Source organism: Corvus hawaiiensis, chromosome 9 (assembly GCF_020740725.1).
Source record: "Corvus hawaiiensis isolate bCorHaw1 chromosome 9, bCorHaw1.pri.cur, whole genome shotgun sequence".
In the NCBI taxonomy this organism is placed as follows: Eukaryota; Metazoa; Chordata; class Aves; order Passeriformes; family Corvidae; genus Corvus; species Corvus hawaiiensis.
Window position 1 is genome coordinate 10,738,568 of NC_063221.1, and position 10,915 is coordinate 10,749,482.

Genomic DNA, 10,915 nt, shown 5'->3' on the forward strand with positions numbered 1-10,915 from the left:
TTCAGTAGTTAGCATGGGGGAATTTGAATCCTAATGCAAACTGTAAGCACCCAGGTTTTGTGGAGCGAGATTCACAGGGAGCACAGGAAACAGAATTTACCCTACAAACAAATGCCACCCAGTGAAATAATGGGGTTTAGGGATCACTGACTGAATCCAACTCTGTACAGGTCTAAATCTCCCACCCAAATAACTCCAGCAAGGCTTTGAGAGGTAGAAAACCTTCATCATCACCATAAGCTGGAGCACACATATTGTCAATTAATGAACCTTAAGTATGAGAGAATTCCTCACTAGCCAGGTAAAAATCTTTTAATAGTAAGTCATGCTACTAATAAAGTGATCTTCCTCTTAAGTGCTGCTGAAACCCATAAAGGGATTTCCTTCAGAACATTGTTAGCAGAGCTTGCTGAAAGAGATGTTTTCCCCTGGGAACACCAGTGTGTTTGTCAAAAATGGCAAAATCGAAAACGATGAAGTTTCCCACTCTATGGCTATAATAAATATGTTTTAGAATACTTTGATATGATCAGCAGTTTATACCTTGTACCAAGAACTCCTTCTTCACTCACCCCTGAGTGTACTTGGGTCTGTTTTAGTCCTTGTTCCCTCAAATAATTTACATTAGGTTTATGTTACCTCAGCAGCTATCAGTACATCTCCTGACAACATAAGCAGCTCACAGACTTGGAAAGCATCTCTTAGAATGAGAGTTTGCTCTCAGCCTCATTTTAATGGGGTTGGAGGTTTGGGTTTTCTATCACCTTGTTTGAATCTTACACACACCCATCCCAAGTTGTAAATGAGTGACTATGTCATCTCCCCTATGCAAAGTTTTCCAAACCACCAAATTCATAAACATCGATATCCCCATTAAACTTCTTAGCCATAATATTGTCATGAGACAATACTTAAAGACAAAATACTGTACTTAAAAAAACCCCACATACCTGCATTATGTGATTTCATCATTCAGATTCTTTAAACATAGTCTCTTTGAAGATTTGAAATAGGCCTCTTTCAAGAAGCCTGTCAAGTTTATTAACTAAATACATATATATAGAATATACATGTCTACAAGTATGCCACGTTTTTATTGACTCCTTGCGTGATCATACAAACATCTTTTTTAACCTTTCAATGTTATATTTCAAAAGTGCACTGTAAAGAGCTTAAGTTTTCTTGCTTTAGAACAGATGATGATTTAAGGTGGACATGACCAAAAGTGGCATCTCTCCATGGCTGCGTAAGGACTTTTGTGTGAAGCTTGTGCGATGTTATTGTTAAGGGATGCTGCATTCCAACAGCTGTCATTGTCCTTGCAGCCAGGCTATGTGCAAAGGCTCATCTGCCCAAACTCACACACCCAGGTAAACATAGTCATTAATTAATCAGTGGACTCCTGGGCAGAGATCATTGCTTGGAAAGAAGTGAGAATTCCCTGGTTTTCTAATCACTGTGTCCTCCCAACAAGAGTGAGAAAGCAGGTCTTCTTATCAGGTCAGCTTTAATTACAAGCTGAACAAAGGAGATGGGGGAACTTTTATGAACATAACTACAAACTACAGAGCTTTGAGAGATAAGACACTCGAAAAGTTAAATGTTTATGATATGGCTGTATTAGCTCAGCATTTGATTTACTGTCAGTATTTGCAAATCTTTGCAGTCTGATCCACAATACCTTTTGTTTGTTAGATAGATTAGCATAATAATCTACAGAAGATGTGAAGTATGCATTTAGTAAATATTTACAAGCCTTTGTAAGGTTTAACCAGACATTTGCTTTTACCTATGCAGTCTGGATGCCTTATCAGTTGTTTAGATGTAAATTAGTTTAGAAATTAAACATGAGTAATGTTTCTATGCATATTAACTTCAATTCATAGAAAATTTAGAAAATTTGGGTGGATTTCTAATTTATTCAGATGTGACAGCTGGCACAATCTAACAGTAGAATAAGCCACCTTTCAGGTCTGCTGCCCAAATCCAGCCTTCAGCCAGCAAATATCGAGTGCTTTCCAGTGGATGCTGATTATTCATAGGAGCGTTTGAAAACAAGGGGTGGTCTTTGCCCAGCTCCAGTTTAGATGAGAGTCAGACACCTTGCAGCCAGCTTCCCTGTTAGGAACTTCAAAGAAACAAAAGACAGAAAAAAGAAAGAAACTCTTCTCTTCTTTGCATAGAAAAAAAAATCTCCGAGAAAGTTTCAAGAAACATTGATGGCAACATTAAGGGAATATACCCAATTCTTTCCCACACTTAGTAATTATTGCGGAGATTTTTTCAGCCCAGCAGATAGTTTGCTTAAGGAAGGATTTTCTTAGTGAAGCAGCAGGGTCAGGCAGCATCTTTCAATATGCATGGATTCAGGAGAACGAAATCACTCATTCTGGTCATTTGCAAGTAAAAGTTTCCTACCAGATTGAATGCTTTCTTGCTGAATAAATTCAATTCTTCTCTTTAGGCAAGAATATACTCCTCATACTTCTCAAATGTATATTTTAAATGCTGCAGGTTGCAGGCTACCTGATGAATCTGGTACTCATTAAAACTACAGCAGAGCTTTTTTAAAAAGTTCTATTCAAAGCAGTACGAAACTGGGTTTTGTTATCAGACATAAAAATTTCATACCCTTGTAATCTTCTGAATGTGGACTTATTGTGGTAAGGTCAAATGTACATAAAATTAGGAACAGAACTTTATTAAAATGAAGATGTGTTAAAATATCTATAGGCTGCTTTAGAAACTGTCTGCTGTGTCTACCAAAAAATTTCAAACAGTAAATCAAGGAATACTAAATATTAAAAGAAGAGGTCCCAGCTATTTACTTACCATAGATTAAGGCCCTCTGTATACACTAGCATACTAAGAGATGTTTTATATGAAAATTAGTTATTAAAAAAGCCAGTCTCTCAGCTCTACAAACGGTATATAATTTACAAGTAGCCAATAGAGAGGGTATATTTTTGTATTTACTTGCATTAAAAGATTAAAAATCTCTCTATGGTTTCCCCTCTGAAAAGATCCTGCAGAATATCCCTAACCCTGTTCTAATGTTGTGGTTGACATAATGGGGAGCCCCCAGTGCCAGCTTCTTTGGCCAGCAATTTGTCCTTATGTTTTGTTGAGGGTGCTTTGCTCATAACTAATTCCATAAGGTAATTCAGCAATGCCAACCTTTCTTCCTAGGAATAAGTAAATTCCCCTCTAACAAAATGAATTAATGTTTTTTTCTATAAAGGAAAAACTATATCCCTGTGTAGTGTATGAATCCTAATGTAGGTGTATGGAAAGTTTTTAAGGAAGACTTCCTATACTGCTGTTTGTTTTAACACTTTGTTATGCAACTGGATCACAGGTAAATCACCAAAATATCAAATACATCTTCTGCAGCTTTCTTCATTCAGAGGTGTGACAACAACAGACCCAGTTGCCATTGTGCTAAATAGCTACAAATACTTCAGGCAGATGGGTTAAGCTCCCTGTATGCATTTGCCATTTTTGACTCACCACTGCATCAGAAAGACACAAAGCAGGTGGGGAGGTTCTAAGCACAACAGATGTGAGTGTACCCAGTAATTAACTAATACAATCAACTGCCATATTTATTAGTATGCTTACTGAAGAAATTCTTGAGTTTAATATCTGGGTAAAATAAGATCAGAAGAAGGAAGTGACAGCTCCAGAAAAGTAAGGCCAGTGGGCTATCCTTGGGACGGTGCAGCCCTACTGCATTAACACAGCTGATGGCTTTATTTACTGGAGTTAGTCCCGCTGCCTACCCTAACCACTAGAGCTGTAGATTCAGTTTAAGAGCAAAGAGTGGTAGGACATCATACTGTTTGGCATTTGAGAGGTTGCACCTGAGAAAGTTCAGAAAGATGACAGCAGCAAGCCTGTGGAGCCACCTCACTTTTATTTCAGGGCTTTGCTCCTCACTGGTGGTGAAGGGAACAGGGCTTGTAGCAGTTCTCAAGGGTTGCTGTAATGCTGCCACAGAATGGGGCCGTTTTGTTGTCAGAGTCCCAGGCAAACACAAAAATTAAATCATACTGATATGACTTATTTTGCACAGAATTTTCCATCTGTTGCTCTTCTCAACAGTTCCATTAGAAAGTCGTGTTGCTTCGTACTCTGTTGCAGTGGGGATCCTGCAACACGCATATATCAAACCAGGAGTCCCGTGGAAAGGAAATATATACGGACAGACAGATTCTTGATAGCTGTTTCAGAGATGTTTATTTCTCCAGCCGCATGGCCGGGGCTCTGCCCAGGAACTGTTCCAGTCACGGGACCAAGGGTCCTTCTGCCCGCGCAGGGAGCACAAACCAACCAATGGGAACGAGGCTGAGCAGGGGCAGGGTAGCCCCGTGTCTGTGCCCTCAGGGCCCCTCTCCCAGGGCTACACGGCAGGGGAGGGACCCCAACACCTCACCCGTTTTATTTTAATAAAAGGAGAATGAAAACAACTGGATAAACATAACAAGAACAGTTTCAAAACAAAACAAGCCACCCCTCCTGAGTCTTTAAATGTCCAAACAGATTCTCTGGAACATCTTAGGGCTGACAGAAGGGAGACAGAATTCTCTGAGCATGCTTTGTGGGGAAACTGAGGCAGGAGAGGGTTTAACTTCTTCCCTCCCCCTTTTCATCCCCCACTCGGCATTGGAAAGGGATTTTTGGGGAAACAATTGGCAAAAGCATGGTTTTGTGAGGGAAACCATGGGTGAAAAAACGGATTGGGAATACACTGGGGGTAATAGGACATAGGGTAAAAGGGAAAGGTGGGATTAGGAAAGGGAAACTGTAGGGGGGGCTTACAATGGAGATACTGTCTAACATGACTACGATTTTTTGCATATATACTGCCTTTTACAGGAACACCATCAGGCCCAGTGACCTGCGATGCTTGTAACCCTTTTCTCCCTAGTACAATATTAAATTCCACCACCTCTCCATCTCCCATGCTTGGGATGCATTTTTCAGGGTTATTCTTTTTAATAGCAGTTCTATGCACAAATATGTCTTGCTGGTTGTCATACCTTGTTATAAAACCATAATTTTGCTTAACATTATACCATTTTACTATCCCTAAGATCTTAGTTGCTATGATCTTTTCCTTTTTCCGAGTGGCTGCTGTTTTCTGTCTCGCTGCGTCTTTGCTCTCTCCTTCGGTCGCTCCCGTGTTGGAATTGTCGGGGCTGCTGGTGCCTGCGCGCTCTTCCCGGGGTCGCGTTCGGGGCTGCGCGGGCCGGGCCGGGCCACGCCGCTCAGTTCTCCGTGCGTCGCCTCCTCTGGTCGCAGCTTCGCTGCCGCTGCCGGGCGCTGCACCCACATCTCGGCCGGGCCCCCGAGCGAGGACTCCCCCGCGCCCCGCTCCAGCGCGCGTCTCGGCTGGGCGCGGCTCCGTTCCACCGCCATCGCCGCCAGCCGCTGCCCACGCGCCGCCCCTCTCGGTCGGGCGTTCACGGGGCTCGCTCCACCACGCGCTGCACAGGACCGGGCGGGCACCGCCGGGTCCCGCCGCTCCCCGCTCCGCCACCGACACTGCGGCTCGCGTGGCTCCGCCCGCGCGCGGGAACTGCCTCGCTGCTGCTCTCAGAGCGCTCGGTGCACGTGGCCTGGGCCGCACGGTCCCTGCGCCACGCTTCCCTTCACCAGGACACAGCTGACATTGCTCAACAGTCTCAGTAACTAAATAATATTAATGAAAATATTCTTCCATCGGCATATATTTTGACTCCAATATTAACTGTGTCCAAACGGTTTTCCAAAAGCCCTTGGTAAGAATTAAATCCCAAGAAACATAGAAAAAGTTCTTAAACAACCATGCCAGGAAGTGTTTCAGTTCTTTTTGAGCTTGAATCAAGCTAAAATTTACAAATCGTTGTTCAAGAATCATTTTAAGATAAATGTCCATATGCGGCTCTGAGAGCCAAGAGTCTTCCCACGGTTCCTCCATAGTTTAGATATGGAATAGCAAAGCAAAACCAAGAAGAGGAATCCAAAGTTTCCAGGGTTTACTCACACAAATCAGTCGCTTAGGGATCGGGGATCGTTCTGCTCACAAATCTCCACCATTTGTTGCAGTGGGGATCCTGCAACACGCATATATCAAACCAGGAGTCCCGTGGAAAGGAAATATATACGGACAGACAGATTCTTGCTAGCTGTTTCAGAGACGTTTATTTCTCCAGCCGCATGGCCAGGGCTCTGCTGAGGAACTGTTCCAGTCACGGGACCAAGGGTCCTTCTGCCCGCGCAGGGAACACAAACCAACCAATGGGAACGAGGCTGAGCAGGGGCAGGGAAACCCCGTGTCTGTGCCCTCAGGGCCCCTCTCCCAGGGCTACACGGCAGGGGAGGGACCCCAACAGTACTCTATTATTAACAGATGTTGCAGCAGAATAATGTGTACGTGTTCCTGAGAATTAGAAGTGTTGCGAAGAACAAACCTCTGTCCTTGGACTTGCATTGTAACACCACACCAAAGTACCTTGCTGCCATGTGAAATCCCACTTGTGGGATGGTCCCCTCCCCTCTGGTTCCTGCTCAGAGCAGGCTGCTCGGGGCCTCATGCAGGTTGGTTCTGAGCACTTCCAAGGGTGGGGGATACTGCAGCCTCCCTGGGCATCCTGCTCGCTCCAGTGTTCGACTGCCCCCACAGCAAAAAAGAAAATGACTGTATCAAGTCAACATTTCTCATGTTTCCACACACCTTTACTGCCTCTGCCCACCTCTGGGAAGAGTTGGGCTCCATCTTCTCCTCACCCCCCTCGGTAGCTGCATACACCAGGAAGGCTCTCCCTGAAGCTACCTCTCCTCAGGGCTGAACGAGCACAGCTCTCCAGCTGCTCCTCCTCCCTCAGAATCTCCAGCCAAACAGTATCTTGGCGGCCCTCCACTGGCCCTGCATTAGTGTTTCATTTTCTTGTGATGGGGAGCCTGAAACGGGGCGAGTAAACAAACAGAGGGACTAATGCCTCCCCTTCAGAGGCTGCCTGGCCTTCTGCTCACAGAGCCTGGAGTGCTGTCAGCCTCCCTTTTGCTACAAGAGCATGTTGCTGACTCACAATCAGCTCCTTGTCCACCAGGTCTCCCAGGTTTTATTCTGCAATACTGATTTCTGGACAGCAAATCCCCAGCCTGTAGTGCATCAGGGCCCTGATTCAACTCCTGCTGCCAGGATTTTAGTTGGTTCAGGAGTTTGTTTGACTCAGTTCAAGGTCAGCCTTTTTGCTGATCTGAGCTGTTTGTTGGGAATAAAGCTAGAGACAACCTCAGCAAGGGCCTGCCTGCCTCTCCATCCCTTGGGAGCTGCTTTCAAGCTGAGGCTCTTGCACTTGGCCTCTGCCTGAGCGACACTGCAGCTGTGCTGCAGCTGTGTCAGTGCCCAGTCTCCTACCTCCCTGATCCTGACCTGCTGGCTTGATTTCCTGGCTTGACCTTGAACCTGCCTCACCACAACAGACTTGCTGTGTGGTCACTGGACCCAGGCTGACACTGGCAACTCTTTCCAGGCATATAAGCACAAGAAGCCCCTTTATACCCTTTACATCATTTGCTAATTTCAACTCAGCTTGAGCTTTGGATTTTGTAGTTCTTCCTCTGTGTTCTCAAGAAGCGTCTCTGAATACCTCCTGGGCTGCCATCTCTGCTTTCTCCTTCAGTGTGCTCCCTATGTGCATCTGAGCTGGGTCAGGACTCTCCTCTCCACCCACCACAAGTGTACCCAAGTACAAGTGTTACAAGTGTAACACAAGTAACCAAGTGTTACCTTTGCTTTAATTTCCATTTAGTGCAGTGGACTAGTCTTATGCCCTAAGGAGGTCGTCCTTGAAGACTGACTTGCTCTCCTGGGCCCCTTATTCCTCCAAGTCTGTCTCACGTGGGGATTTGCCAAGTCTCACGGTCATTGCAGCCAAGACTGCCCTTGACCTTCACTTTCTCAACCAGTTCTTCCTTCTTTGTGTGTAACAGGCCCAGCAATCAGTTCATTCATCACCTGCCACAGCAAAATGTCCTCAATACACTTCAGAAACCTCCTGGATCGGTTGTGCATGGTCCTGTCACCATTCTAGTAGACAGGGCATTTGAAATTCTCTATGAATGCTGGAGCCTGGGATAAAGGAGCACTTAAAACAGGACTAAACAAAAATTCATCTTCATGCACACAACATGTGTAGACTCCAAATATCCCTGCAAACACAGGTGATACCAAAGGGAAACCTCATCACGCACACTACAGCGTGCGTGGGACGTGCAGCTTAGAGCTGTGGTGAGCTGCAGTCAGCCAGACAATGTGGATGGACACAATGGGACTGAGCCTAAGAGCTCAAGACACCAAGCAAGAGGGCATCACCTTAGGTCCTGGATTTGGTGTTGACCCTAAAGAAGGAGAAGTTCACTACATCCTTATCACCACCACTTCTCGAAGTAGTTAATCTCTTCATGTTTCTATCCAAACAGCATCAGAAGTAGCACATGAGATCTGATGGACTATATTGGAATACAATAGCCTTGAAATCCTCATTTTCAAGGACGAATTTTTTATTTCTCTTGCAATCTCCTGAGAAAACAAAACTAAAATTCCTCATTTAAGGACCTTTTACACATTAAAATGTAATTGCACTCTATAAAGTAGTCCAAGGACATGTTCTTTCTGCTCTATTATCTCCTAAGTTTCTTTAATGACAACTGTCAAATGTGGTATTTTGTATACAGGCTTCTATGGCAAAGCATCATTAATGTGCATTTCAAAAAGCATCGTGAAAGCAGTTATCTGTCATTCATGGTTTGCTCATCACACCTAGTATTGCCTAATAACACTCAATTTATATGAATAAACAGGGCTGGGCCTGTTCCACAGGGTACAAACCAGACAATCTGAAATATGCCAAATGAAAGCATTTCAGAGAGCTTAAAGAATATTCCTGATACCAGCATTTACACTTACAAGTATATTAATTGCTGTCACAATCAACTGCGATTGTTTGTTCCACTTTTCCTGAAACATTTTGGACATTTTTCCCCCCTCACATAATGTGTAGTAAGTTTGGCAAGTGGGAAGACACGGGGAATAGTTTTACAGAACAATACATCATTTTTCTCTTTCACAGAACATATGTCAGGCACCAGCAGACTCAGGAGATGTAATCCATATGAGAGTTCCTCAAATGTGTTACAAAATACTGTCAGACTCTTGCAAAAGGAATTTCTTTCTTCAATGTATAAACTTGGGATGACAATTAGGTATAATCAATCATTCAGTACACTTAAAAAAAAACAGGGAAAGAATGAACTCCTTTCCACAGTAAAACTGTAGGGTACTTCCAGGCATTGGTTAAGTAAATAAAACTTGGTTTGAACTGAAGGACCTCCTTAGAAGACTTCTAGTTTAGCCTGGAGACATGATGTACTTGTGATTGTGATGTGATGCAACTCTTTTTCAGTTTTGTTATCTACAGACTGAATGAAAATTACATACAGTAGAGAGTGTTATCAATCTTCTCACATCATAGAGGTTGTTTTTATGATGGATACAGTCAGGGATTCTTGAAATAGTCTAACTGCAGTGCCCATGCGCTTACCCAAATGCTTGCGATTGCCTCTGCTGTTTTCCTGAGACTGCCTCTGTTAAATGTTATCACTGAAAAATTTAAATTTCTCATCATGCAGTAATCAACTTGTAACAGCAGTAACCCAGAGAAGTCATAAAATATTGTGTTTTATTGTAAGATGATTTCTGGCCTGCTTAGGAAGTCAACCAGTATTTTCAACAAATCTGGGCATTACCCACAAAGTAAATCTTTCATCACACAGTTATATGGCACAGGAACAGTCATCCACTTCCAGTAAAGATATTTGTCTTACCTATTTTTTTTGGACTCGTTCCTCACTGCACTTCCCAAACCAAAACCCTGCAGGCTTTCACTCCCTGCAACAGAAGAATCAGTGCAAACCACTTTTAATGCAAGCAACAAAACAGCATCCCTCCAGTCCATCTGCTGTATCCAGCTACACAGGAGATCTATAACACTCAAAATAACTACTGAAGTATGACAGTTCTGCTTCTATAGCTACTCTTTCACTAAACTCACCCTGCAGTTTAAAACCAAGCACTAAACCCAGGTGCATTAACTACAGACAAGCAAGGGATCCCTGTTTCCTGGTGACTGCTCACAGTTAAGCATCTAAGAGAAAGCATTTCTAGAAGCAGGCCATGAAAATGTCTGCCAAGAGAGAATACTTTTCTTGATATCATAAAATTGAAATCTACAGTCTTCTCAGAGCTTTAGAAGAAGCTGTATTGAAAACATCTGTCCTGCAGCTGGGTCGCAAGGCAAATAGGATCCTAAACAACTGGGACAAGCACTGTTTGGCCTGTGACCTGCAAGGTCATTGTGCTGCCTTGCTTCCTTTGCTGTCTTCTCCATCTAACACAGGGGATTTACTCATGCAGAACCATAAAGGAGCCAACAGGTGCCCGAGAAAGAGGCAAAGGGGCCTAAAGGATGAGTACTAGTGGTGGAAAATTTCTTAAAGGCCTATGACAAAAGAAGTTGCACTTTCTTGTTTCCATATGAAACAGGATGCTTTTCTGTGACAAGCAGCAGCCATGCCGTTTCCTACTTCTGCTTCAGCAGAAGTAGAAAAATATCTTCAATGCATTATGATTCATTTACCTTAAAAATGGTTTTCTCTGTCCTTAGCTCTTTAGATTTACTGCCTATTCATCTGTATCTATAAAATAGCTATAATTTATAATTTTTTTTCTGTCTATAATGTTAATAAAGTACATTGAGAATGTTAATTAGCATATTATGCTTCAAAGAACATTTTCTTAATATTCTCTGCAACCACCTTTGGGGTAAGAAGTTTGTATTACTAAATGATTTTGAAATGTTCACGTCCA

The 10,915-nt window shown here is 43.3% G+C and overlaps 1 long non-coding RNA gene across 1 annotated transcript; it reads right to left on the bottom strand.

The window, feature by feature from the left end:
• Positions 1–1,076: 1,076 nt before the first annotated feature.
• Positions 1,077–9,962, bottom strand: LOC125329819. The gene is made up of 2 exons (XR_007205285.1): positions 9,874–9,962; positions 1,077–2,128 (listed from the first exon to the last, which is right to left on the bottom strand). It is a non-coding gene; the product is annotated as an uncharacterized LOC125329819 (long non-coding RNA).
• Positions 9,963–10,915: the final 953 nt, after the last annotated feature.